At 37.0% G+C, this 27,244-nt stretch overlaps 1 protein-coding gene across 1 annotated transcript in view; it reads left to right on the top strand.

Moving 5' to 3' along the window:
- Positions 1-27,244, top strand: part of ITGA1 (integrin subunit alpha 1) — a 207,195-nt gene that overhangs the window by 12,368 nt on the left and 167,583 nt on the right. The gene's annotated exons all lie outside the window — the stretch shown is intronic.

A 27,244-nucleotide genomic window follows, 5' to 3' on the forward strand; every position in this document is an offset into this window, starting at 1 on the left:
CTCATCTTTTACTGCCCTCAGCCTCGGTCAATCCACTCCAAACAGACTGGATGTCTGAACATCGCAGGGATGTTCCTTGTTCAGTACCCTTGTACTCTAATTCTCTTACCCTGGATTCCAGTACAGACCTTCTTCCCGCCTTTGCTCAAAAGTCATCTTCACAGTGAAGCCTTTCCTGACTATCTTACCTTAAATTTGTTCCCCTACCACAGCCCCATTACATACTTTTTCTCTATTTATGCTTCATTTTTCTTCATAAAACTTATCACTAGCTAATATACTATTTTTAGCATTTTTTTTATTTCATATTTCTCTCCATTAATGTAGCTTCATTAAGATGGGAATTTTCTTTTGTTTTGTTCATTGCTATATCCCCAGCACATCGAAAATATCCCAGTAGGAAGTAGCCACTGAAATAAATTAATAAAATGAATTAATGGAGCTTTCTAGATGGAGATTTGATTAATGAAAAGTTGGATAAACGCTTAAAAGTTTATTGTTGGGACACGATTTGCATGCATTAAAACTATTTCACTTTCCCTCAAATGTCTGTTTTCTCAATTTCAGTCAGCAGAAAGTAGCCCACAGCTATATTTCATTTTTAAGAAAATTTCTTCCCAAATAAGATCTTACTTGGCCACATTTGAAAAATGTAGATGCATGGAATGTTACAGCTGGTAAGGGCCTACTCCGGTGTCCTAAATTATGTTCCCACAATGGATAGACCAAGATTTCCCACCATAAAATTGAATAATGCAATAGTTTTTTTCCAATTTGCAGAAACAGAAAGTTAATAGAGAAAATATTCTCAATTAAATTTTTTCTTATAATTTCTCTTAAGTATTGGCACCACAATCATCTATACATTAGCAAGTACCAACATATGTCAAAAATCAATATGCAAGAAGCAAACAGATAAAAATATAAAAGCCCAGAAACAGTCATTGCAACAGTTTGATTTATCATGGCCACATACAATTGGACATGATTATATTTTACCTCTATCTAACTTCATTTTCTACTAGTGTAATTTCTCCTAGCTTAAAAGTAAAAGACAGGGGCGCCTGGGTGGCGCAGTCGGTTAAGCGTCCGACTTCATCCAGGTCACGATCTCGCGGTCCGTGGGTTCGAGCCCCGCGTCAGGCTCTGGGCTGATGGCTCAGAACCTGGAGCCTGTTTCCGATTCTGTGTCTCCCTCTCTCTCTGCCCCTCCCCCGTTCATGCTCTGTCTCTCTCTGTCCCACAAATAAATAAAAACGTTGGGAAAAAAAATTTAAAAAAAAAAAAAAAAAGTAAAAGACAGTATTTAAAAAACATAGGGGAGCTGGAAATCAGAATTTTAATTTCAGGTTCTCTAATGTCAAACAAGTTTGAGAACTTCTGATCTAGTCTAGCACTTTAATTCCACAGAATCAACAGTTTATATACAAGAGAAGTAACTGGCTCAAAGCCATATAGTTAGTGACAAAAATAGATATTTGATAAATTTTTTCTGCTTATCTCTTTCTTCTGTATTCCAACTCTCAAGGATTCAAACCACTTTTTTTTAAGTTCTCAAAATTTACTTTATTATGTAGGGAATATCTACCCCAAAATCCATCTGTTGAGTAGGGTGGAGGTTCTTTGCCACCCAACTCCCTTTCTATCCCCAAACAATTTTCCTAATCACTATGTAAGGAATACAATTTTCTTTTAAGACAGAACATTATTAAAGTAATTAAAAATAGAAAAAGAAAGGAAAATTTTTACCTCATCTTCTTCTAGACATGATAATAAGCTATAGAGACCTATGGATGCTTTCCAGCCTCCAGATAGGTTTTCCTTGAAGAATTTCCACTGAAGAATTAAAAGGGAGACAGGAGGAGCCAACATATAAAACTTAGATGATTTCTAATTCTTAAATATTCTGAATTTCTGACTTCTTTTAAAACACTGGAGGGGCGCCTGGGTGGCTCAGTCGGTTAAGCGTACGACTTCGGCTCAGGTCATGATCTCATGGTCCGTGGGTTCAAGCCCCGCGCAGGGCTCTGTGCTGACAGCTCAGAGCCTGGAGCCTGTTTCGGATTCTGTGTCTCCCTCTTTCTCTGACCCTCCCCTGTTCATGCTCTCTCTCTGTCTCAAAAATAAATAAATGTTAAAAAGATTAAAAAAAATTATTTAAAACACTGGAAGATAATGATTGCTACACTAATCTTGAATGACAATTATGAAATCTACATAGCACTATTCCCTTCATACAAAGCCTAGAGTTTCCTATTCACCCCCAATTCTCTCTACCCTTTTCACCAACACGTGTGAACTTTCATTTATCATCTAATTGGATCTACATTTTTATTTTATTATAGCAAAGTATTTCTGTCCCATGTCACCATCAAAAATAAGAAAAAAAACTGAGATGTAATGAATTCAAGAAAAAAAATTAGAAGAATCACATTTCTTTTAAGGAAATGAAGAATATTCTTATATGTTTTAATATGCACATGATGTGTATCTGTGAGAAAACAAGTTCAGATGGATTTCTTCTATACTCCACTCCATGGCCTTATTTGAGTTTGTGATTTCTGTCTTATAGTCGCGATTACTAACTTACTTCATAGATAGTAACAGAAACCCACTAGCTTCCTGTTTGCTTTTTCTTCTGAAGAGTATTTATTACTAAGACTACTAACCCATAGTAGACATATGTGTCATGCCTAATGTCTCAGAAACTTCCTTGGTCACCACTAACCCACCTCATAAACACACATAAACACCCATAAACTACATGTCCAATAAAATAGCTCTAAGCTGTCCTTTGCAGAGAAATAGTCATTCTTGAGGACATTCCTGAGCACTTAACCCAAGGGCACTATAATTTGGATTAATCTCTGAGCCATGAAGTGGTCTGGCTTTCACTAAGACAACCAGAATTGCTCCCTTCCAAATGTTTGCTTTTTAAAAGATTTTAATTTTTTAAATATGTTGATTTATTTATTTTTGAGAGCAAGAGAGAGAAAGAGCCAGGGAGGGGCAGAGAGAGAGGGAGACAGAGAATTCCAAGCAGGCTCTGCACTGCTCAGTGCAGAGCCCAACGTGTGGCTCCATCTGACAAACCGTGAGATCATGACTTGAGCCAAAATCAAGAGTCAGACGCTTAACCAACTGAGCCACCCAGGCTCCCCAAAAGATTTTTATTTTTATATTTGTAAAATTTCAGTTTTTAATTTTATGAGATTGGCCAGATAATAATGAGAATAGAAGAAACAGCCAGAGAGAAACAGAGAAGTAAGATGAGACCATGTGGGCCCTTAAGAAAAGCTATTAGGGGCATCTGGGTGGCTCAGTCAGTTGAGCGTCCGACTTCCCTCAGGTCATGATCTCACAGTCTGTAAGTTCGAGCCCCACATCAGGCTCTGTGCTGACCGCTTGGAGCCTGGAGCCTGCTTCAGATTCTGTGTCTCCCTCTCTCTCTGCCCCTCCCCTGCTCATGCTCTGTCTCTCTCTGTCTCAAAAACTAAATAAAAACATTAAAAAAAATTTTTTAAAAAGAAAAGCTATTAGTACTCCTTAAAGTTGCCTCTGTGACCAACTGATTGTTTCCTTTCAGAATATATGTATTAGCCGAAATTTGATGATATTGTTATAATCAAAAGAGCCTCATTTATTTTTTTTACATCTCAGGGAACTGTTTTAAGACAGGCAACTCCTCCTGACTCAATAGCCACCTTGTTTCTTTTTTTTTTTTTTTTTTTAATTTTTTTTTTTTCAACGTTTATTTATTTTTGGGACAGAGAGAGACAGAGCATGAGCGGGGGAGGGGCAGAGAGAGAGGGAGACACAGAATCGGAAACAGGCTCCAGGCTCTGAGCCATCAGCCCAGAGCCTGATGCGGGGCTCGAACTCACGGACCGCGAGATCGTGACCTGGCTGAAGTCTGACGCTTAACCGACTGCGCCACCCAGGCGCCCCAGCCACCTTGTTTCATGTGTTTTTCTTTTCTTTTTTTTTTTTTTAATGCTTATTTATTATTGAGAGACAGAGAGAGACAGAGCATGAGCAGGAGAGGGGAAGAGAGAGAGGGAGATACAGAATCTGAAGCAGGTTCCAGGCTCTGAGCTGTCAGCACAGAGCCCAACACAGGGCTTGAACTCAAAAACTGTGAGATCATGACCTGAGCCGAAGTAGGATGCTTTACTAACTGAGTCACCCAGGTGCTCCTCATGTGTTTTTCTATAGCAGGTCATGTGATCCACTAGATATGATCCATAAAAATGAGCTTCATGAGTCTTTTAATGATAAGTGTTAAAATATAAGCCAAGTCATAAGCAAAAGAAGCCAAAGTAATCGGAGAATGATATAATCAATTTTTTAAATACAAACATGCTTGTTTGTTTGGTTGGTTGGTTGGTTGGTTTTAATTGACTCAGTGCTACTAACTGATCAATTTTGAACAAGTAGTTGGAACACAGTGTTGGCATTTAAAGAATGGCTAAAGAACTGTTTTCAGGGCTCCTCCCAATTCTGAATCTAGGTTAACATCATCAATGGGGATTTTCAGATATATTTGTATAGTTTATGCTAAGTGTTTGCTCAGTTTGGTCTCAGAGCTAAATATTTTACTAGTTTTAAGATTTATATACACATCTCCATAATTCTGGGGTTTCTGTGTTAACTTGTTGAGAAACGTTCACTTAAAACTTCATCAGTTTCTTTGTATATTGAGGCATGTAGGTATGTCATATTTGTGATTATCTAGAAGGATCTTGAAGTTTATCTTCCAAGGATTTCTGCCAAAACTTAAAGAGGCTTTCATATTACCGTAACTTAAGAACTTCCTCTGCAATTGGACCTTCATTTACACCAATATGTCTGCAAATTTGGGCAATCTACAACTCTAGGAAACTCAGGGAATGTTAGAAAAAAGAAATTAACCTACATTTACTCAACTCACAAGTCTGGTTTGAATCTGAATATTTTACTTTCTTAAAGAAAGTAGAGCTGTGTTTATCTTGTTTGTTTTTTCTTTACAACTAAATTCAATTTGTATTATTTTCTAATATCAGTAAGAAACCAGCATACCATGATTCCTGAGGGTTCTGACAAATTGGTTCTTCCATATATCCTTAACTCCAAAAACTCCATGATATCAACATGTAGTTTAAATTCTCTTCAACACATTTTCACCTCCTATCCAGCTGACTGTACAAAAATAAACAAATTGTCCATATTTTGCTTGTAATTCCTGCATACACTGGAAAGGTATGGTCATGAGTATAAAAACTATAATGTTGGTAATTTCCTTTGTCATGTTAGGAAATGAACCCAGCTTGGAAAGTTCACCTCAATACTTTTCTGATGAATGTGGACACTAGGCATACTAACATTCTTTTGGAACATAAATAAACCAATGAAAGCTTCTTTGGTCTCTTTCATCACAATGTTCCATCTGAAGGAAGTAAAAACAATGTTTCAAAGTTTGATCAAACCTATCTGCTTTTTGCTGGCAAGTACTTATTTCATTATCCTATTCCCCCTTTTTTTTAAATTTATTTATTTAAATTCAAGTTAGTTAACATACAGTGTAGTATTGGTTTCAGGAGTAGAACCCAGTGATTCATCACTTACATATAACACCCGGTGTTCATCTCAACAAGTGCCCTCCTTAATGCCCATCACCCATTTAGCCCATCCCCCCCACCCATCTCCCCTCTAGTTTCACTTAACATAACACACTGTAATTCCATGCATGTTGCTGCAAATGGCAAGATTTTACAATGGAATATTACTCAGTGATCAAAAAAGCATGAAATCTTATCATTCTCCTGTTCTTAAAATATTGCTAAAAATTTCACACAGTCTTCAGAGGGAGTCAGGTGGCCACAGATGATCTGACTTAGAATATTTCTTTCCAACCTCTAGTTCCTCTTATTTCCCACAGCTGTTAAGGACCAGTTTCTTGCATGCTGCAATTCTTATTTGCCACAATATGTCACCTACCTACCTCACCCAAAATAGAAGCAACAGACAAAAGTGATACCTCATATACCAATAATTTCCTATAACCCACACAAAACTGTTGACCAAATCTTAAGCAACTTAAATTAAACAAATATTAATACCGCTTTGCCCACAATCCCAATTTGATTCATGACTGAAGTGACAGCAAAAACACTATTTTAAAACAAGCTCAACTGTGGGGCACCTGGATGGCTCAGTCAGTTAGGCATCTGACTCTTGATTTCAGCTCAGATCATGATCTCACAGTTCATGGGTTCAGGCCCCATGTTGGGCTCTTCACTGACAGTGTGGAGCCTGCTTGGGATTCTCTCTCTCTCCCACTCTCTCTGCCCCTCCCCGACTTGTGCGTGCTCTGTCTCATTTCTCTCTCTCTCAAATAAATATTAAAAAAAAATTTTAAACCAGCTCAGCTGTATATTGCTATGTGTGATCTAGAAATTCTGATCCCTGTATTTTCTCTGGCTCATGACATGGGCCTTCTCCACATCTGTGTTATAATGTAGAAATGTATCTTCTATGTTGCATCCTTAACTTAATCTTTTACACTTTTCCTGTCTCTAGATTAAAACAAAATGTTTAATTTTCATCTTGTGAGTATTTTTACTATTTTATCTTTTGGTGTTTTCTATCGCTTGGGTTCTCCTAACCACTGGGCCCAGCTCAGGGGCATAGTTTATAATTCTGCTAACGCACAGTCACTTCTATTTAGAAGATGACTTGGGAATGGACTTTAAGATTCTAAAGAGCAAAGATGAGGCAAATGTAGATTTGACTTGTCTGTTTTCAAGATATCTCAAATCTGCAGGGTTCCTAGGCTGACAGGAAGTAACCTCATTTATCACCTCAAAGGCTTTATCAGCCATACAACAGATACCTGACCGGTTTCCTGATAAGGTTTAGACATTGATTCCACATATAAAGTATAATCCTTATTCATTAATTATGAACTTTCTGTGCCTTATTAAATGAGACTATTCTCATATATGGGACTCCAGGAAATGCAAGTAATTTGGTTACAAAATCAGTTTGTTCAGTTATATCCTGAGAGAAGGAAGACCATTTTTATTGGACCTATACAAATAACTATATATATGGCAGAGAGAGGGGGAGAGAGAAAAGAGTAAAATAACTTCTTTCTGAATTCTGAAAGTCAGTGAGAGCAAGAAGGCATTTAAAGAACATTCTACTAAATTAATGATTAAAGAATATTAAGAATAAAGAGAAAGGATCTTCAACCTAGGGTATATCTTTCTTCATCATTTACAAATGGGTTTCTCAGATCTCAGCTTTTTGTGTCGGCTTAGAGGTTTAACCTTCTGAGAAGTTTTCACCAAACTCCTGGACTGGGTTAAGTGTGCATCATGTATGTTTTATTGCACTGCTTACCCCTGATTAGGTCCATTAGAACACTGGTTTTAATAATAGAAGTCACTTAGGTGACTAATGGAAAATGATGTGTATTTCATTTCACGCAATGTCATATTAAAACTGATGATGTCAGTATATATTCAAGGGTGTGAAAATATGTTCATAAGGAAAAGTAGATTATACACTGAAATTACATAAGGAAAAATAGATTATAAGAATATGGTATGCATAGCATGATCATAGTTTTATCAATATCTGCATATGCACATGTACATCAGAATCAGTTTTAAGGGTTCTAAACGTTACCAACAAGTTATCACTTAATGGCGAGACTATGTATTATTTTATTTTTATTATTGCATAATTTGTATGGTTATTTACTTACTGTCTAATTTTTATAATAATATGTATTTATTTTTTAATTTGCATAGATTTCTTTTTTCATGAGGGGCACAATAAAGGTTATTAAACAGTCCCTGAAAAAATATTGGTGATTTAAACAACAAAACATGATACATTCAATAACAGCACATAAAGCTGCTTTACTACCTGTCACTCTGGATGTAGCACAGTTTTATAATGGATTATCACAAGATTTTTGTTTTCTGCTCAGCATAATGCAATGTCTTTCCCTTTCTTCTTCCTTCTAGGGAAGGCTAGATTAAAGGTAATTATCATAAACAGACATTTTAAATTGAACCAACACATTATCAAAATTAATAAATGAATTCCACATTCCATTTCTAAAGGCCAGACATGTTTTGGGGTTTTTTCTGGACACTTCACATTAGTGTTTTGAATTCTGCCTGGCATGATGCTGAACTCTTGAGCACAACCCAGCTTCACCCGGTTAATTTTTTTGCAACTTCAGTTTATGTACCACAAACAAGAAATTGGAAATGAGTCAGTTCATGGATTTTCTTACTTGAGTCTCAGACATTCCATTTAATGACCAAATTTGTTTACACATTTTTATTTTTATTTTTTTACAGTTACAGAGAGCCATTTAGACTCGACTCTGAGATTAAAAAACAAAACAAAACAAAACAAAATGCTTCCTAATATGTTTGGGGCTCCACATTTAGACTAGTACAAAAGATAGAGAAGTCACAGTTTGAAAGAAAAACTGGTATTTTCATATCAGTACTAATACTTCCCCCTGCCTCCGCCCAAAAAAAGAGCGTCGGGATGTAGATAACTAAATTGTTACTATTCTTGTGGTTTAAAGATTGTTTAACTCTTAGATACACATACTTAATGTGATCTTTTAAAGTTACTTTTTTATAATGTAGAATTCTGAATTCTGATTCTAAATAAAATGTTGTTACTAAACATGGATACAAATGACTTGAATCTCTAAGCAGTCCCTTCCTATCCCTACACAAATAGCCCATGCTACTCAGTCAGGGCATCCTTTTGCTAATCCTCTACATCTCTAGGCCCAGTGGGTAGACACATGGGAAATAAAAGGGAATTGCTGTTTAATTTTCTTGTTGTTCTCAAGTTCTCCTTCTTTCTACAGCCTCAATGTATTCATGCCATGCATGGTTCATTCTTTATATTCAACTCTGCAAATAACCCCCATTCAATGCAACTTACTCCTGGATGTATTTTTCCAATACCACTTTTGTTCCATATCTACACACACTGACCAGTCTCTTGACCAAAGGTGTGTATATTCATGCAGTAATGAGTAAGGAAAATTTTGTGGCACAAGAAGATTTTGTTTAAGTTTTCTTTTATCTTTGCTTCTCATATAAACTTAGATGATACCCATGTGAACTTCACAAAGTTGTCTTCATTCAAAAGACACATTAAATGTCATTTTCTCAGGTCTGTTCTGTCAATGAAAGTAGCCACCAGCCACTGTATTATAATTATCTGTGTAATATTTATTCCTATGTGACATGTTTTCTCACTTATATATTTATTGCTTATTGTTTATCTCCTTCCAACAAATGATAAGCTTCCTGAAAGTGGGGACTGTATCTCTTTTATTTACTTCCTAAAAATTACTTGGGTTATATTAGGTGCTCAAAAAATTCTGAAAATTAAATGAATGGATGAATGAATGAATGAATGAATGAATATGTGTAAAAGCCTTCCTACCCGAGAGCAGCAGTCATTGAATCGAATAGTATTCAATGAATATAGCACATAAAGTTAAATAATCTTCAATCTGTAATCAAACTTGCCCTACAATTGTGGACTCAGTCAAAAAAAAAAAAAAAAAAACAGGAAGATAGATATGATGAATCACTTTTAGTAACTTATGGTCCAAAAAACAAAACTGCATCATAACATGGAATACAGCAGACATATCCATAAACAGCATATAAAATATTGATACCAAATATAAAATTCAATAAAATAACAGCAAAATGTGACTTTGGTAAGCTATTAGGTTAAAATGTATTATTGTACTCCCAATAAGTCATCAGCACCCTGAAGAATGTCCACTAATAACTGACAGTTCATTCTAGCGGAACTTGTTAGGAGGCAATGGTTAAACAAAGAAGGATCATGGGTCTGAATTCTGATTCATAGAAGGTAACTAACTATGCACCTATAGACTATGAATACAGAATTTTTTAAAAATAAAATTAGGGGCGCCTGGGTGGCGCAGTCCGGTTGAGCGTCCGACTTCAGCCTGGTCACGATCTCGCGGTCGGTGAGTTCGAGCCCCGCGTCAGGCTCTGGGCTGATGGCTCAGAGCCTGGAGCCTGTTTCCAATTCTGTGTCTCCCTCTCTCTCTGCCCCTCCCCCGTTCATGCTCTGTCTCTCTCTGTCCCAAAAATAAATAAATGTTGAAAAAAAAATTAAAAAAAAAATAAAATAAAATTATCCTTGGCATATATGAAATATTAATCTCCATGCCTGAATAGTTTATAAAAACCTTAATTTTATTATTTGACATAAATACAGTATATCTATTAAAAGCTATTTGATTTCCTGTAAATGTGGCTCCATAGAGTGATCTAAATAATAAGCAGTGCATTTGGTGACTGCCAGTTTAGTGTCACGCTACCTTTCAACAAAAGCCATTATATCCTGTGTGACAGGAAAATGGGTGGAGGACCTTGTAAATCAAACTTCCAGAAATCCTTGTTTACAAGGCTGACTTTTTGCGTTAATGTGTGGCTGTCCAAAGTTTTTTCAGCAGGTCATAACTTTTTTCTAGAAAAGTTATCTTTATAAAACACATTGATAAGTCTTTCCATTTTTATATAACAAAAAATCTAAAACACATACACACTTAGCACATACACACATAGCATAAAAGACTTATTCAACTAAAGGTTCTATACTAGAGAAAAAAAATTGATATTAAGTGACAAATATTTTTATGGTGGCTTATAATGCTTTTCATATAGTAGGTGCTTCATAAATATTTATTAAGCCACTAAGTCAAGAAATTAAAGCACAAGCTTCCCATATACTCTGCTAAATTCTGAAGACTTCTTGTAAGTTCCTGAATAATAAATATTTTTTAACAGATGTGGCAGATCCTACTGATAGGCAGATTTTTTTTTTTTTCAACGTTTATTTATTTTTGGGACAGAGAGAGACAGAGCATGAACGGGGGAGGGGCAGAGAGAGAGGGAGACACAGAATCGGAAACAGGCTCCAGGCTCCGAGCCATCAGCCCAGAGCCCGACGCGGGGCTCGAACTCACGGACCGCGAGATCGTGACCTGGCTGAAGTCGGACGCTTAACCGACTGCGCCACCCAGGCGCCCCCTGATAGGCAGATTTAAAGGATTTGTTGAGATATATAATCAGTTTAAAATTATAGTTGCAAGCTAAATTTAAACAAAGACACCCTTCTACCACCAGCTTCTCTCTGTCACTAGAAGACTTCTGCCCCGACCCTCTGACTTGCTCTGTGTTCTTCTATTGGTAATGTAGCTTTTTATTAGCCTCATCCAAAGCACAGATCTGTATTCTCCTTGCCTACCCCCAGATTTTGCACAATTGAATCAGTAGCCTCAGATAACTATTCCTGCATGTGAACATTTCATAACCCCACTTGTTCAGATGCTTAGAAAACGTACGCATTGTTTTCTCCATTATCTTTTGTTATGAGATAGCAGGTTGTGAGGCTGTTAGGTAGCACTGATCTCTCTCACTTCCCTTGATTTGTCTGCTGACCAACCAGATCTCCTCCTAACATGTCCCCACTCTTAGTCTCTATTTCCCCCAACCCTGTCCCTACTCCAGCACTTAAAAGAAGGTGTCACAGTTTGTGTTGATAAATGAACCAACAAAAATCTAAATTTAAAGACAAGAGACTTTCTGCAGAGATTCTGTGATCCTTCCCTGTGTATATCTTGAACAGACAAGATTATTTTTGGTACACTAATCCATCAAGTAGCAAAATCTCAAGGGAGGTTCATTCAATAGCAGAACAATCTAATATCCTTATTTCCTTTATTTCTAAGCTTCAAATTTTCTTTTGAAGCATTCTCTTATTGTATTTCCCTCTCCAACTTTTTCATTATATTTTTGATATAAGGAGAAGACTACAGAAGTACATTTTGTAGTAATAGCAATCATAGCACTGGTCATAATTGTCTTCATATTTTGAAACTATTTAATTCTTCTAGAGTCTCATTAGATTAATGGTTTCATTCAGTAGAATGTATCAGTTAATTCCTTGTGTTGGCCACAATATTCTCCCTGACCTCCTAAAGAAGTAAATTTAAAAAACCTTTAAACATGGGAAAATAAGATTCATTAATAATGTTTAATTATCTTCATATTATTTCATGTTTACATGATACCAAACAGATGCATTTTAAGGGTGATTCCAGTGTCTTTTGGCAAGAAGTTTTCTTTCCTAAAATGAGAACCAGAGCTGCACAGAAATGTAATACAGGAAAGTTGATTTCAAATATATTTTTTTCACCATATTGAAGAGTGTATATGGTCTGAACTTCAGTGTTAAACAAGACTGAATATTGAATTTGGTTTCAAAACATTTTTATTTTATAGAAATATATTTCAGAGTTTTAGACAAGGGCCTTCTGGTCTATACACTTTCATCGAAGTGTAATATGCTTATTGGTGCTTTGAGCACAACCAGAGTCCCTGGGAACCTCTGAGGAACTATCAGTCTCAAGGTATGGGCCAATATGATCATCAAAGTCCTGATCTAAATGAAGTTGCCTGAAAGAGCTGTAGCACATCAGAGCAAATCAAACTCTGTATAAGAACCCCCCAGTAACTCTACCTCAAGATCATGGCTCTGACTTTGAATCATCCTCATAAATTAAGTCTGGGACATGGGAAGCCTGAAATTAGGGAGACCTATTAGAAAATTCATCACCCCAAAGCACCACCACCAATAATTTGGAGCCTAGGGCTTGAGAGCAGGGGGAGAGGGAGGCCTTGCCTGCTTTTGTCATGTGGCCCCATAGATAATGCATTGTCCCAGACTTTGGGGAAGAAATTCTCACTTAAGTAAGAACACAAAGATGTGAGAGGTCAACTCACCTAGCAAGTTAGGCAGCCAGACTAAGAGAATGACACACTGAAGATGGGGGTTTGGTTATTCTCCATTTGCTACCCACCCCCATCCATTCTTTGCCCTTTTCCACTTTGCTGTGTGTCCCAGGGGAGACTGACCCCTATGGATGGCACCAACCATGTCCCCTTGTCTTCTGGAGGATTAGCCTCAGGCAGGATGTTGGAGAGAGCAGAAGGGACAAGCTAGATGTTTCCTGGTGCCCCTCCTGGCTCCTTCTCACCCTAGGTTCTATCCACATCCCTACTCCACACCACAGGCTGCCTCCTTCTACAAGGACAGCTTTTATTGGACACCCACTCCCTTCCAAGACTTTTGGAAATGCCATCTCTTTCCTTTATACCTAGAGGCCTAGGGGTGGGAATAGTTCCTGACCCCACATGCCTTGCTGGTTCCCCTAGCCCTAACTACATCTCTGTAAACAGCCCCTCTAGTGAACTGTGTTCAAACTCCCAGCTGGCTATAACTTCTGTTATCTGCTGGGTCATGGCTGACAGAGTGGGAGACAAATACACACATATATACAGACAGACAGACATATATTTTTGTATGTGACCAGAGAGGCCTCATTCCTAGTGAGGGACACTTGATTTCCATAGATATGAACCAGACTGCAGAAACCTTCCCTTAAAGGAGGTAAGAAATGGAATTAAGGGAAAGGAAAGGAGAGAGAGGCAATTTCTTTTTTGCTTTAGTACAATTTTTTTAGTTACTGATATTCGATGTATATTTAAATAACAAATAGATCCTACTTCAAATAAGGTAAAGTTAGACATGTTTTCTCATCAAAGAAATTTTAATTCTCAAATCACTTATATCTTTAAGGTCTAAACTAAGATTTATTAATTTAGAAAATTGAGACCAAAAGCAAGCTAAAATAAATTCTCTTCCAAATCAAAGTTAGTAGCCTGCCCAAAATAGGACTATTTAAAAGCTGTGTACCTATTTAGGTTAAAAAAAAAATGGGGCGCCTGGGTGGCGCAGTCGGTTAAGCGTCCGGCTTCAGCCAGGTTACGATCTCGCGGTCCGTTTGTTCGAGCCCCGCGTCGGGCTCTGGGCTGATGGCTCAGAGCCTGGAGCCTGTTTCCGATTCTGTGTCTCCCTCTCTCTCTGCCCCTCCCCCGTTCATGCTCTGTCTCTCTCTGTCCCAAAAAAAAATAAATAAACGTTGAAAAAAAATTAAAAAAAAAAAATGCTCTGGTGCGTTGACCACATGTGTTACCTAAAAGAATAATACCTATTCCACACAGGCATCAACTTGTGACAGCATTATAAAATTAATGAAACAACCTGAGCAAGTATTTAAGAAACATTAGCATGTTTAAAAAATCACAGAAATGTTTGTTGAAACTCTTCTTTATCACTATTGCTTTCAAGGTTTATCATTTCAAGGTTTATTTTCTAACTGAATATGTTCCATAGTTTGCTTTATTTTATAAAAAGCTTTTTGAGATAAATAATCAGTTCCCACATTATCAGTAAGGGCCGAAAAACATCATCACTGCTGCTATTGTCATTTCTTGCGGTTTTTAAATGCCACTTTTCATTCCAAAAGCTTATAACATGATGTGCACAATGAACAGGAAACAGATGTGTCCTAGAGATTTATTCAAATATTTTGTGTGTATTTACTGCAAACAGACAAGAATCAAAATACCAGTTTAACATAAAGTAAATTCTCTAAAAAATTATTTTTAAAATGTTCCCAGATTGTGGATACACGGAATTTAAAAATAAAAAACAAAACCTCCAGGGTCAGGTTTAAGTATTGGCAATTCCATTTATTGTATGGCTCTGGATTTCTGAAAACTAAAGTAAATTATAGATACCTACCCAGCCTTCCTAATGGGGACATTGTGAAAACAAATTATAATAATAAATGGAACAATTCTCAATAATAATTTAGCTAACATGTAAGATCTTTTCTGTGAATGGTTATGATGGATCCTTAAATTGAGAAAGAGATTAAAGTTTTAAAACCAATGGCGAATGATGATAATATGGCTCAGATGCTTATAAGGCTATAATGTAAAGTCAATAAAGGAAGCAAAAGGATAAAATATTGCAAAGAGCCACATATAACTAAGTAGTTGAGCATTCTTAACCTTAGCTAGTGTTTCTGCATAGACCAGTGTCCTATTGTGAAGGATTTTCTAGAATGTATGTATGTGTGTGTGTGTGTGTGTGTGTGTGTGTTTATGTGTGTGCTTACATGTACATTCACAGTCGTGCATGTGTTTTAAATGTTAGGCTATAACTAGACTTGCTTAATTTACTGACTTGATTAGTTTTTGACTGAAGAACAGTGAAAACAGTAAAAAAAAAAAAAAGGCTTCCTTTTTTTAAAAACCATTGTAAGAAATCCCTTAAAACCCCTGTAGAATACAGAGTCAGTTCAAGTCTCTTCTATTTCATTTTGTCAACTTTGAATTCCATCTTATGTTTTATAAATAAGAGTTGGAATAATTTTTAAAATAAGCAACAGGAGTTCATTAGAGATCACTGGAAGTTGCTTACTTGTTGGGATTTTATTTCCAGTATTTCTTCCTGTTTTCAATTTTAGGACATCTAACTTTATTAGAAGAGTTATGAGCATGGATTCAATGACAGGGCTGAGAGCAAACGGAGAGAGAATCTCTGTAATGCTCATCTTCCCCATGGTCTCATGTTGATATCTAGAGATCTTTCCCACTGAATAAATATACTCTGCACTCTGTTTTCTCTTCTACTTCATGCAAATGCCTTAACACTTTGCAAAAAACAGAGATAATCTTGGTGAATTTTATATTGCTTAACACATTGTTCTCATTAGTAGACATTATTGAATCAGTACTTCAACAAATAGTAAACCAGCTACTGACATTTAAACAGTATTTATTTTGAAGAAGCTGGCAGTTTGTTTTTTCTGTTTGTAATCATTGTCAACATTGTACTTTATGTTGCTTTCTAGAACTTTGACATGTAACAAGTTGAGAATTGAGAAAGAACATATTTTTCATTTGTCCCACATCTACATGCATTGTGAAAAAATTGCTGCAGACGGGGCGCCTGGGTGGCGCAGTCGGTTAAGCGTCCGACTTCAGCCAGGTCACGATCTCGGGGTCCGTGAGTTCGAGCCCCGCGTCAGGCTCTGGGCTGATGGCTCGGAGCCTGGAGCCTGTTTCCGATTCTGTGTCTCCCTCTCTCTCTGCCCCTCCCCCGTTCATGCTCTGTCTCTCTCTGTCCCAAAAATAAAAATAAAAACGTTGAAAAAAAATTAAAAAAAAAAATTGCTGCAGAATATTTGAGACTACAATTTACAATCAAGATATTCTACTGTAAAATCTCTATACACTACCCGAAAGCATAACAAGCAGTGATTGTGAGTCACTGATTATTCCTTACACTCCAAAGTAGATACATAGACTAATCGATTTTTACCAAAAGTTAAAGATGAAACTACTCTTCATTAATTCTGCTTCTGTGCATGTAGACTAGGCTTCTTGATCTCAACTTATCTCCTGTTGTTTATTAGCACGGTATTGTTTTTTAAATAATACCTTTATTACAGTAACATAAAATTCACCCTTTTAAAGTACACAACTCTAGTGGCTTCTAATATATTCACAGAGTTGTGCAACCATCAATACTATCTAGTTTTAGAATGTTTCAGCACCCTAAAAAAATCTCCTTAGGTTAGCAGTCATTTCTGATTCTTCTGTCCCTCCAGGTCCTGGCAACTACTAATCTACTTTCTTTCTTTATGTATTTGTCTATTCCAGACATCTCAATATAAACGGAATCACACACAACATGTGGCCTTTTGTGTCTAGATTCTCTCAACTGGAGTGTTCTTGAGATTCATTCATGTTGAATCATGTGTTAGTAGTTTATTCCTTTTTATGGCTGAATAATATCCCCATGTATGGATATATCACATTTTATTTATCCATTTATCAATTGGTGGGCATTTGAGTTGTTTCCACTGTTTGATTATTCTGACAGCGCTACTGTGAACATTTATGTACAGGTTTTTGTGTGAATATATGTTTTCTGTTATCTTGGGTACACACACACACACACACACACACACACACACACTGAGGAGTAGCATTGTTGAATCATAAGGGAACTCTATGTTTAACTTCTTTTTTTATTAAAATTTTTTTTACATTTATTTATTTTTGAGAGACAGAGTGAGACAAAATGAGAGTGGAGGAGATGGCAGAGAGAGAGGAGACACAGGATTGGAAGCAGGCTCTAGGCTCTGAGCTGTCAGCACAGAGCCCCACGTGGGGCCTGAACCCACTGACCATGAGATCATGACCTGAGCTGAAGTCAGACATTCAACGACTGAGCCACTCAGGCACCCCTCTGTGTTTAACTTCTTTGAGGAAATTCCTATTTTCCAAACTGACTGCACTATTTTACAGGCCATGAGAGTGTTAATTTTTCCATGTCCTTGCTAACACTTGTTACTGTCATAGTCATCTTGGTGGGTGTAAGATAGTATCTTACTTGTGTTTTCCAGTAACTAATGTTTAGCATCGTTGATTATGTTAATCTCTTCTTTATATAAATGTGTATTTATAGACTTTGTCTATTTTTTAATTGGGTTATTTCTTGTGTGTTTTTTTTTTTTTATTGTTGAGCTGTAAGAGTTCTTTATATACTCTGGGTACTAGATCTTTATCAGATTTATGATTGATAAATATTTTCTCCTATCTTGTAGGTTGTCTTCTTATATTCTTGATAGTGTCATTTGAAGCACAAAAGTTTTAAAACTTAATAAGATCCAGTTTATCTATTTTTTTCTTTTATTACTTGTGCTATTGGTGTTATATCTCAGAAACCATCACTTAACTCAAGGTCATAAAGATTTACTGCTATATTTCTACTGTATGTTTTACAGTTTTAGCTTGTACATTTAGGCTTCTGATCTCTTTTAAGTTAATTTCTATATGATGTAAGGAAACTTCCCTCATTATTCCACTACTGCCTTTGTTGTTGTTGTTAAACATATTTTATACCATACCATGGTAATTCCCTTGTGTTTCCTTTTACTTTTTTTTTAAATTATTTTCTTCAGTTTCCCTGATGATTACAATTAGCATCTTCACAGGAAGCCTGGGTGGCTCACAGTTCATGGGATCAAGCCCTGAGCCCAGCATTGAGGGCTTTTCCCTGACAGCCAGGAGCATGCTTGGAATTGTCTCTTTCTGCCCCTGCCTTGCTGGCTTATGAGCATGCTCTCTCCTCACTCAAAATAAACAAACTTAAAAAATAATAATAAAAATAAATTAGCATCTTAAAACAATCTAGTTGAAATCAATTTCAGTAGTATACAAAACTTTGCTCCAATATATTCCCACTTCCTCCCTTCTTTTGTGCTACTATTGTTATACAAATTCCATCTTATTAATTACAAGCCCATCAGTATAGTTTTATAATTATTGCTCTCACATAATTATCTTTTGAAAATGATAAAAGAAAGGAGGGGCACCTGAGTGCCTAAGTCCCTTGAGCATCCAACTTCGGCTCATGTCATGATCTCACAGTTCTGAGTTCGAGCCCCACATCAGACTCTGTGCCAGCAGCTCAGAGCCTAGAGCCTGCTTCAGATTCTGTGTCTTCCCCTCTCTCTCTCTGCCCCTCCCCCACTTGTGCTCTGTCTCGTTCTTTCAAAAATAAATAGACATTAAAAAAAATTGTAATGTGTTTCTATTTTCTTTCGCAGTTACATACGTAATTATCTTTACTGGTGTTCTTTATTTCTTCATGTAAATTTGAGTTCCTGTCTAGTATCTTTTCATTTCAGAATGAAGGACTCCTTTAGTATATCTTGTAGGGTAGCTCTGCTAGCAATGACTTGTCTCAGTATTTCTGTAAGTGAGAATATCTAAATTTCTCTTTCGTTTTTGAATGATAGTCTTGCTGGGTATGGTTAATAGTCTTTTTTCTTTCAGTAATTAGAATATGTCATCCTACTCCATTTTGGTCTTCACCATTTCTGAAGAGAAGTCAGCAGTACATATTATTGAGAATCCCTTGTACATGATGTGTACTTTTCTCTTCCCACTTTCATTATGCTCTCTTTCTCTTTGGCTTTTGACAGTTTGACTATGATGAGTCAAGGTGTGGCACTCTTTGGATTTGTCTTACTTTGGGTTATTAAGCTTCTTGGATATGAATATTAATAGTTTTCACCAAATTTGGAATGGTTCCAAACATTATTTCCATAAATATGCTTTTTGGGCCCTTTTCTCTCTCTTCTCTAGGGTGTTCATCATGCATATATGTTGGTACACTTGATGGTGTCCCACAGGTCTCTGAACCTCTTATTTATCTTTCTCAAAGAATTTGCTGTTTTTTGAAAATTAGCTATCTTTCTCAACTTAAAAAAAATTCTTGGAACTCTTTAATTTCAGAATTTTTAAAAAGTTGATTTTGACCATTTTTGCCAATGTTCTCATGACTTATATGGGGGAGTGGATATTTGGAGGTGCAGTACTTCATAATTCCACAAATGTTTCTCCTATTGACAATGATGTTGTGTTCATAGGTAGTCACATGTGGATTGACTCAGGCCATCCCCAGGTGAGCACAATAGCTGGCTATGGTTGGTGGTCCTGGTATGGATGATATACTCTGCTTACTCAACAGCAACTAGGTCCATGGATAGTAGAGAGGCACTGAATAGGCTCCTGCGCAGCTGCTAAAGTGCTGCTTTAAATATGGATTGGGCGATGTCTGAATGCTTTCCACCCTTATCTTTTTAGTAGCCCTAAGTCCAGTTTCTCCATCTCAGGATCCACCAGTTTCTCTCCATTCTTATATCCTGTATGACTTTTTTTGCACCCATGGAATTCAACAACTTTCTATAGTTCCTGTGAAAATGAAAACTCATCCTTTTGGTCATATATTCTTCCATTTTTCTTTTCTACTCAGCAGGAATTAAATTAAATTAAAAAAAATAGTCTCAGGGGATGGGGGTAGAGGAGAGGGAAACACTGAATTATATCTTTATATATTGAGATCTTGAGAGAGAAATGTATTCTCATAAAAATAGTTTGCCTTTTTTATATTTCTTATTTTTGTGACTGAAATTCTTCCCTGCAATATAAATATATAATTGTTTAATTATTATTATCATTTTTATTAACCTTACTGATACACTAATATTCCAATTACTTGTTCCATTACTTTTTTAAGTTTATTTATTTGAGAGAGAGCAGGGGTGGGGCAGAGAAGGAGAGAAAGAGAGAATCCCAAGAGGCTCCATGCTGTCAGTGCAGAGCCTGATGTGGGACTTGATCTCATGAACTGTGAGATGATGACCTGAGCTGAAATCAAGAGTCAGAGCCACTCAGATGCTCCATCCTATTACTTTGTATGGCTCAGATAAATAGGAGGTACTTTAAACTCTTCTCTTGTTTCCCTTATAGCACTTCTGAGCCCACATAAAAGAAAAACTCAAGCAGATATTTATGGTATTTATGGTCTTTGTTTTTGAGTTTTCCGAGACTTCTGGTTCAAACCTTGTTCCACAATGCTTCCATCTTCATTGCCTGCTCACACTTAGCTTTTCATTCTTGCTTTACCCTGGCAGCTTTAGTGGGCTTTTGACTACCAGTCTCTGGCTCTATCTTCTTGGCTGCCTACATTTTCCTTTCCTGGAGAGGAATCACCTAATTATGGCTCTCTTTCATGACAAGCCCCAGGATCTCCTTTTTCAATGCAGGGCCTTTAATACTTTTTTTTTTCTGTAAGTTTTTTTCATCTATTTTAAGAGAGATAAAGACAGTGTGGGGTGGGGGGTGGGGGCAGAGAGAGAGGAAGAGAGAGAGAGAATCCCAAGCAGGCTCCACACTACCAGCACAGAGCCCAGTGCAAAGGCTCGAACCCACAAAGCCTCGAGATCATGACCTAAGCCAAAACCAAGAGTTGAACACTTAACCAACTGAGTCATCCAAGTGCCCAGTGCAGGGCCTTTAAAATCAGTCCTCAACCCACAGAACAAAGACTTGGATGATTATGAGTTCATGGTTGCCTTCACCCCAACTTTGGGACCAAAAAGCTTAAAATGTCCAATATTGGCAATGTATCTTTAATGTTTACATATCTACTCTATGGTGTCCATTTGGAGTATCTAAAAGTTCTTCAGGCATCATGATAGTGGTTTCATTTTCATCTTCTTCAAATTTTAGAAGGACCACCAAAGATTATTCTTCCAGACTATTTTTAGTCTTTGGTCAGAGACAAATGTCAAAACTTCCACCTTTGTTTTAGTAGTACATATGATCGTATTTATTGGTAATAAATAATGATAAATTTCCTTAAAGAAGGCACTGCATAAAATTCAGGGAATAGAAATTTCACAGTATGCCTTATGGCTTTGATATATTTCATTTCCTGCACTATAAAAACTAGAGTAAATTATGCCACTTCAGAAAACATATGAGAGGAAAAAGTTAAAACAGAGTAAAAAACATGGTTGAATGTGTCACTCAGAACTATGAAAATATTCTATGCTTATAAGAAGTCCAAACACCTTGGCATCCTTCTAAGATCCTTTCATATCTGGTCACAACTTCACTTGCCTTTCCTAAATTTTATTCCATTCTACTCATCCATTTCATGCTGCCTCTGCCTAGAACGCCCATTATCCTTTTATAAAAATATCCTTTTACAAAAATAAAGGAGATCCTTTTTCCTCCACCTGTGAAACCCCCTCCCCATTTCCTGCAAGGCCACATTTCAGGACCACCATCTCTATGAAACCCTGTCTTTTTCTTCCTGTTGACTTTATGCTCTACTCAAGGCCTCAACAGACACAATTAGGAAGATCATTCCATGCATATCTCTGGGTATCTTGTGAATGTTCTTGAGGATTGGACCAAGCATTTCAACATCTCTGAATCCTGAGAGGCCTAGAAGACTTCCTACTTCACAGAAGTCATACCATAATGTTTGAATGTTTGAATGAATGAATTACATGGGGCAGAAGCTGCAGGCAATAAAAATGAGTGATTGACTCTCTTGGTATAGACTATGGTCTAGTAGAGCAGATGAAAAATAGCCACATGATTTAAAAAACAAGCTATTTAAGTGTTATTGTTTCAGAGCCAAATAATGGACTCCTTTTCTCTTGATGTATTTATTTTTTATTAGATACATCTCTTGATGTGTTTATTTTTTATTAGAGTATTTTCTCATGTGTATATTTAGTGACCCAGTCATATTACAAGAAATATCAATCTACTTGGTTTTGACTACTAACTAATATTCTATTTGTTTCAGTTCTGAGATTTTTAGAGCCCACCTACCTGATTTAACTCTTTAGATATTGGTGCAGGGAAAGTAATTAAATCAACCAAATAATCCCAGAATTGCCTAATAGCTTAAAAAGTAATTAACTCACATTGCAAATTAAGAAATCCAGCTATGCAGCTAAAATATTACTGTTCATCAGTGATGGTTATTTTGAGTCAGAGTGCCATGAATTAAATATTCTTGCCAGGGCTCCACCCTGACACCCCCTCCCCCAGGGCAGCCATCGTATGTCACTCACGTTGAAGTCTGCCAATAAGTTTTAGGGAAATTTCCTACAGTGTTAAGAACTGCCCTTCACCAGGATTCTAGAGTCCTTTTTTTTTTTTTTTTTCCTAAGTACCAGTTGCCCAAATGTCTTTGGACCAAGTTTCTGGCATAGACTTGTTCAGGAAATAGGGTGGGAGGAACACCTATTTTATATTTTAAGTGAAAAAACATTCACACTAGAACATTATGCAATAACCAAAAAAAAAAAGAAAAAGTTTGGTTGGTGGTGAAGTTTAAGCTCCCCATCACTGTGACTTTGTTTTTGTCACAGAAGAAGCAATCATGGGTTCTCAAGTTGAAGTAACAACAACTAATATGGTAATTTCACTGGACTGTTTAATTTAACAGGCTTAAGATGAAATACGGCAATGTTATAATTGAGACCAAAACTGCTTGTTTTCTGTCCCTAGTTACAAGTGAAAGAAATTAATGGACAGCAGATTTTCAGTAGAAAAACAAGTGTTCTACCGATTTTTGCCTCTGCAGAACGTAGTGCTGGAGTCCAGTACACAACAGGAATTTAAAACTTATTCAACTAAATAAACTAAGCTCCCCATGTGAGTTAGCATCACTGTCTTGGAAAGCAACTCCCTGAATACATACATAGTAAAATTTTTAAAGTCTGAATCTTTATGAAATCTTTGTAAATACCACCTACCCTTAACACCTCTGAGGTGGAAAGGAGGGAAGAAAGTACAATTTGATGCTACTCTAAAATGTATGTATGTATGTATGTATTTTTAAATGTTTGTTTATTTTTGAGAGGGAGAGAAAGCCCGTGAGCAGGGAAGGGGCAGAGAGAGAGGGGACAGAGGATCTGAAAAGGGCTCTGCACTGACAGCAGAGAGCATGATGCGGGGTTTGAACTCAGGAACTGTGAGATCATGACCTGAGCCATAGTCGGAAGCTTAACCAACTGAGCCACCCAGGTGCCCCAATGCTAAAATGTATTTTAAACGTCATATTTAACTTTTAAAAAATGTAATTTTATATTTTTCTTATAAAAATCTGTTATTTTAACATAAAACAACTTAAAAAGTATTTATGATTGAATAAAAATTGACACTGCTCTTCTATCTGGGTGGGAGTACCTTATTTATCCTGTGGCTTTGAGAACCCATGATCTAACTACCAAAGAACACTGACCTATATCAGAAGCAGAACTCTAGACCCTCTCCTATTTCCAACTCCTTAGTGAAATATTTTTTCTTGTTTTAAAAAATCCCCTTGACACGTAGCTAATTTGAAAAGCAAATCCTTGTTAATATCATAATGGGCTTTAATTTCTTAATGTATACCCATTTTATAGGGATATGTTCAAGATAATTCCCTAATACAAAGTAAGTATTTCAGGTAAACATTCCAGAAATAATGATAAGAGTTGATAGAGATGATTTTGGCCAAACACTAACCTTCCCTTTTGATGCCTAGCAAATGGTATCACTTCCTTAGGGCCCATCCCACACAGGCCCTGCCTTGTGTTCCCATTGTCTAATTCTAATTCTCCTACAACTGGGAAGAAGAAGAATGATTCATTTCTATTTACTGTAATCCAGGCATTTTTGCTAAATGTTTCATGGGCTCATCTCATATAATCCTCATAACATTCTTCAGAGAAAAGCAGTATTTCATCCCCATTTTATGTTTGAGAAAACTGAGGCTCACAGAAACTACATAACTTTTCCTAGATCACACAGCTACCACATGGTGGTTCTTGGGCATGAATCTAGGGAGTTTAACTCAAGAACCTACTTACTCCAGTAATTATACTTAATATATTAGATTACCTCTAAGGAGAATACTTTTGTATGAAGTATAAGTTTTTCTTTTTGAGATACAAACCAGTAATCCCAATTACTTTGCTTTATTTCATAGACTCTGTGTTCTAAATTCTTAATCAGTTCAGTCTCTAACCTCTCAGGGTACTTCTAATTTTCACCCATATTTCCAAATTGTCACAGGGATCTAATCATATTAGATCTCATTTAAAATAGAAGAGTATATTGTACAAAGTCTAGAGCTTAGCATTTGCTGTCAAGTGACCCCATGTAATGACTAGTTTGTGACCCTAGTTTTTAATCTTCTCTAAGCCTCAGTTTACTCAATAACATGTCTTCTTGTCAGTCAGGATAAAATTAGTTAAGAAAATAGCTTGCCTGAAATTGATTTGTGTAAAGATTTATTGAAGTTCAGAAAATGAGCACTGAATCTAAATTTAATTCTCCAGCAATAACTACTTTCTCAGTCTTTATATTTGCATTGATGTGAAATGAGGAAGATTAATAAATATTGTCATAAGATTCCTAACACATATGGAAGTAAACTAACCACAGCACTGGTAGTGCTGGTTATCACCATTAGTTTGTAAGTCTTAGAGAAGATTTTCAAAAATTTAAATTCAAGGGGTGCCTGGGTGGTTCAATCACTTAAGCATCTGACTCTTAGTTTTGGTTTAGGTCATGATCTCATGGTTTTGTGAGTTCAAGCCCGCATGAGGCTATGTGCAGACAGTGCAGAACCTGCTTGGGATTCTCTCTCTCCCTCTCTCTCTGCCCCTCCCCCACTCATGCTGCCTCTGTCTCTCTCAAAAATAAATAAACTTTATAAAAAAATTTTTAATTCAAAGTATTTGTTAACCCCCAAAGAAAGTTAAAGTTCCCAATAATTATAGCCTTGATCATACAAGCATGTTTTAACCCTACTTTATTTCAATAAGATAGAATTTTATAATTTCTCTTTTTATTTCTTTCTAATTCAATAATATTATAATTTTCAGGGTGCCTGGTAGCTCAGTCGGATAGGTGTGTGACTTTGGCTCAGGTCATGATCTCAGGGTTCCTGGGTTCGAGCCCTGCATCCGGCTCTGTGCTGACAGCTCAGAGACTGGAGCCTGCTTTGGATTCTGTGTTCCTCTCTCTCTGCCCCTCCCCTACCTGTGCTCTCTCTCTCTCTGTCTCTTTCAAAAATGAATAAAAAATTCATTTAAAAATAATATTGTAATTTTCTAGAGCTCCAAATGTGTATATGTCTATACACATATATATACGTGTGTATATACATATGTTTACATATATATACACACACTATTGTTTATGAAAACAGAACAATTTGCAGAGATATTTTGGGGAAAGTATGTATCATGATTTTTAAATGTCTAAACATTAATCACTTATCAGTTTTTTATCGGTTAATCAGTTAAGCAGTATTTACTGATTATTGTGCAAATCCTCACGGGCCATACTGAGGCAGAAGACATAACTAAGACTATAGACAGGGAGATGAAATGTAGAAATTACTTGGGAAGGCTTTCCCAGGAAAAGGAGGCAGGTTGACGATACCAGTTAATGAAGATAGGCTGGAAAGCCCAACTGGGATACAAGAACACTGAATATAAGCAATGGAGCCTCAGTAATGTCTGATGAGTTTGAACTGTGATCCAATATGAGGTTTTCTCCAGAGACTTATTTGTGCAATAAATAAATATTTTGAAAATAGGACTAAGAAACGAAAATATGAAAGTTGGAAACAGGGAAAAGCAGTATTTTTAACATATTCAACTAGGTAATCATTTCATATAAATAAATTAGAGAAAAATTCCTTAGCTGATGGGTCATGTTACTGACATTTGATGGCTTTCATCATCTCAGGGCTGACCATCTTTTTGATCTTCATTAAGTTTCTTTATTGTCTTTTCCAACTGTTAGTCCCTGTCATCCTGTTTGGTGGCACTCTATCCAATCATCGCTGTGGCTTCTCCCTTCCCTTTTCTCGGGTTACCTATACTGTCACCTGTATTGTGTCCTAGGCAGAGTCCTCCTTTGGGTGGCACTCTAGTCCTGCATAGCCCTAGTCCTGCTAGAGAGAGATACTCAATTGGTAGCTGCTTTGAATTGAATGGAATGGAATAGAATGGATTCCAGGCACCAGGTGTAAACACAAATCCACTCATCCACTCCTTCCCTTTCTTTGAAATTCTCAAAACCATTAAGACAGGGCTGCTTTAAAAAAAAAAAAAAAGCAAGTGAAGCTAACATGTGGATGTGGCTCTTAACAGGGAGGCTGTACAACTCACAGGATAAGTAAGGGAATCATTGCAAATTCTTAAGTGCTTTTACTGGCCTGGGTCTCCCAGGGTGGGGTAACATTCTCAGGCGTTTTGACCCGTCAACTTAACTTCCCAATTTTTAGTTCCCTGGAGTAGTGGGAGGGGGAGAGGATGGAGTACCATGAACATGATTTAACGCACTCCTAGTTATAAAAGTCTTCAGCAAGAAGAAATAAAACAGTCCCCAGGTTCTTTATTAGATTCAGTTCCCAGTGTACAGACATTCTCATTCAACTTAAACAAAATAGCCCACACACATACCGTTTCTGAAGAGACTGTCTTCCTCCCTTCTTTAACCTCCCTCTTCCCTCTTGCATTTCTGTTTCTTTTCTTTTTTCTCCCATTCTTGTTTCCTTCTCCTTTTCTCCAACTTATAAGTCTTCCCAAAGAAAAGTTTATCTGCAACCACCGTTTAACCACGATCAAACGAAGCAAACCCTCCATAAGGGAAAGCAAAACCCTTTCAGTGGGGGCGTGCGGGAGTAGACGCCCCCTCCCTTCCCACATCCACACGCTTAGCGCCAGACCACAGCACGGCGAAGTTCAAGTGTCCACAGGAAGCGAGGTGGGGAGACCAGACCTGCTCACTCTCAGCGACCGTCGAATTCCTTCTGCGCAATCGGGCCCCAGGGAAGCAGCCTCCCCTTAAGGGCCGAGAAGCCCGGGCAC

Source organism: Puma concolor, chromosome A1 (assembly GCF_028749965.1).
Source record: "Puma concolor isolate L17-30 chromosome A1, mPumCon1.1.hap2, whole genome shotgun sequence".
Lineage (NCBI taxonomy): Eukaryota > Metazoa > Chordata > Mammalia > Carnivora > Felidae > Puma > Puma concolor.